Source organism: Populus euphratica, unplaced genomic scaffold (genome assembly GCF_000495115.2).
Source record: "Populus euphratica unplaced genomic scaffold, PopEup_1.0 scaffold857.1, whole genome shotgun sequence".
NCBI lineage: Eukaryota > Viridiplantae > Streptophyta > Magnoliopsida > Malpighiales > Salicaceae > Populus > Populus euphratica.
The window spans coordinates 18,981-22,776 of record NW_011500716.1 but is presented as its reverse complement, the minus strand read 5'-3'; positions in this window follow the sequence as shown (position 1 = coordinate 22,776).

Sequence of the window (3,796 nt, the reverse complement as noted above, 5' to 3'; positions counted from 1 at the left end):
AATAAGAGTTTATACTATACTTGTTTGACATACCATTAGTGGATCCTCTAACCTTGACATTTGTTATTATCATCGTTTAATCCTTACATTAATATTCCATCTCCAAGTTCTCATCTTCATCTTCATCTTTTTCTTTATTATTATTATTATTATTATTATTATTATTATTATTATTATTATTATTATTAGTATTAGTATTACTACTACTACTATTATTAGTATTATTATTATTATTAGTATTATTATTATTATTATTATTGCTGTTATTACTGTTATTATTGTTCTTGTTGTTATTGTTATTGTTGTTGTATTATTGTTATATTTCTATTATTGTTGTTTATAATTGTTATTTATAATTTGTACAATTAACCTCCCTGTGGTTCGACCCCGGTCTTGCCGGGTTATTTATTACTTCCACACTCCTGCACTTGGGAGAAGACAACAATCTTTTCGTCGTGTCAAGTTTTTGGCGCCGTTGCCGAGGAGGTAAGTTCTTGTATAAATTATAGTATTTATTTTATTTTCTCTTTTCACTTTTCTTGTATATAACTTTGTTTCTTTTCTTTTATTTCTTTTTATTTTGTTTTCTTCCTCCTTCTTTTGCTTTCTTCTTCTTTTTTATTTTATTCCTACACGTGCATGAGAGTGTGGTCACGTACATCAAGTGGTAGACTTTGTAGGGTATCCTCATCATCTTCAGAAAATATGATTGAAGAAGATAATCAATCACTAAATATGGCCGAAGAAGATAATCAATCACTTCATAATGAAAATAATGAGAATAACCGTGCTAGAACACTTAGAGACCACATGAATCCCACAAGAACAAGTGCACCATCATGCATAGTTTTTCCTCCTGATGCATCTCTTTTTAATTTTAAACCAGGTATTATTCAACTTTTACCTTCTTTTCATGGCTTAGATTTAGAAAATCCATACTTGCATTTAAGGGAATTTGAGGAGGTCTGCAACACATATAATAATTTAAATTGTAGCATGAACACCATCAGATTAAAGCTTTTTCCTTTTTCATTAAAAGATAAAGCTAAAACATGGCTATAAAATTTAAGACCAGGATCCATTCGTGCTTGGGATGAAATGTAACAACAATTTTTAAAGAAGTTTTTTCCATCTTATAGAACAAACTCTTTCAAGAGACAAATCACTACTTTCACTCAAAAACCAGGAGAAACATTTTACCAATGTTGGGATAGGTATCGAGACTTGCTTAGTACTTGCCCTCATCATGGTTTTGAAACATGGAGATTGGTTTCACATTTCTATGAAGGGTTAACACCTTAAAGATAGGCAAATGGTTGAATTGATGTGCAATGAAACTTTTGAAGATAAAGACCCTGATGAAGCAATGGAGTACTTAGACTTATTAGCTGAAAACGCTCAAAATTGGAACACCGCGGGTACTTATGAGGCACCGAGTAAAACTCAGCCTCATACATCTAGTGGAGGCATGTACAACCTTAGGGAAGATCATGACCTTCAAGCCAAGTTTGCATCTTTAGCTAGAAAAGTCAAGGCACTAGAATTGAAAAAGAGTGGTCAATTAAAATCTGTTGAAAACATTGTGTGTCAAATTTGTGAAACAAATGAACACTCAACCAACGATTGTCCAACCTTGCCTTCGTTTAAGGAATGTCTCCATGAACAAGCCCATGCTTTAAACGGTTTCCAAAGGGCCAACCACAACCCATACTCACAAACATACAACCGTGGTTGGAGAAATCACCCAAATTTTTAGTTGGAAGAGTGAGAACAACAATGCACAAACTTCACAACCACCGTTTCAAGCACACCACAATTTCCAAAATTCTCATGGATATGCACTTCCTTATGCTCCACCTCCTAGAAGAAATCTTGAGGAAACATTGCATGTATTCATTGAAAAGCAAGAGACAAGTGAGGAAACATTGCATGCATTCATTGAAAAGCAAGAGACAATCAATACTCAACTTGCTCAAAACATGACAGATTTTAAAGATACTCTTGCAAAATTAACATCTGCTCTCAGTTTCCAAGAGAAAGGTAAGTTTCCATCTCAACCATAACAAAATCCAAAGGGGCAATACAATGCAAATGCAAGTAGTTCCGGAAGCCAACACATGGATCAAGTCAAATCAGTCACTTCTCTGCGCAGTGGTAAGGTTATTGAAAAACCCTCTCTTGAACCTTATGAGAAAGATGATGAGTCAATCTCTGAGGGTAAGGAAGGGGTTGAATCTGAAAATTGCAAAGAAACGACTGATTCACCACCAGCACTTCCATTTCCTCATGCCATGACCAAACAAAGGAAAGTTAATCACAACTCTAAAATTTTTGAAATTTTCAAACAGGTAAGGATCAATATACCTTTGCTGGATGCTATTAAACAGGTTCCTTCCTATGCTAAATTTTTGAAAGATCTATGCACTGTGAAGAGGAAACTGAATGTGAAAAAGAAAGCCTTTCTAGCCGAACAAGTAAGTGTTATTCTTCAAAACAATAATGTTTTGAAATATAAAGACCCTGGTTGTCCTACAATTTCTTGCTTTATTGGAGAACATAAAATTGAAAGAGCCTTACTTGATCTTGGAGCTAGTGTGAATTTACTTCCATATTCAGTTTTTCAAAGTCTCAATCTAGGTGAGTTAAAACCAACTTCTATAACTCTTTTACTTGCTGATAGATCTGTAAAAGTGCCTAGAGGAATAATTGAAGATGTGTTAGTACAAGTCGATAAATTCATTTATCCTGTGGATTTTATTGTCTTAGACACAGAACCTGTTGAAGCATGTAATTCATTTCCTGTTATTTTAGGACGTCCATTTCTTGCAACCTCTAACACATTGATTAATTGTAGGAATGGATTGATGAAGCTATCATTTGGAAACATGACATTGGAGATGAATATTTTCAACATTTGCAAGCAACCTGGAGATGATAATGATTTACAAGAAGTAGATCATATTGACGAATTAGTTTATGATCAACTTGAATCTACTTTAAGTAAAAATGAGTTGGATGAATCTGAAGATTTGCAAATGATTTATTCTGAGGAAGAAATCTCGGATAACAAACGCACAGAAAATGTTGATGCGAATCTTTTGCCAACAGTGACAATAGATTCGACATCTGGCATCACACCAATCGATGATTACTTTCCTAACGAATCCTTACTTTCTCTTAGTCCAATGCCTTGGTATGATAAAAATATCAATTTTCTTGCTTTAGGAGATTTGCCAACTGATTGGAGTACTCAAGATAAAGAAAAGTTTTTGAACGAAGTGAAAAGTTTTTATTGTGATGACCCTAACTTATTCAAATATTGTCTTGATCAAATATTTCAAAGATTCATTCCCGACAATGAGGTAAGTAGTGTCATTAAACTTTGTCATTCTGAAGCATGTGGAAGTTATTTCTCGTCAAAAAAGACGGCTACAAAAATCTTTCAAAATGGATTTTATTGGCCCACTATGTTCAAAGACACGCATGCATTCTGCAAAACTTGTGAAAATTGTCAAAAAGTTGACACTGGTCAAAAAGTTTTGTTTTATAATTCTCAACTCTATTCATTCCCTAGAGAGCTAAGATCAAGATGGAACAATCCTTATGGGGCCTGTGATATTGAGAATACAATGAATGACAATATTTTTAAGGAAAATGGACATCGTTTGAAAGCTTACTTTGATAATTTTCCTAGTGAAAATGAATCAACTGGTTTGAATGATCTTGTAGATAAAGGTTGATTATTTTGTTTTTTTTTACATTGTTTTTGTGTTTCTTTTTAAGTGATTTTTGCTAG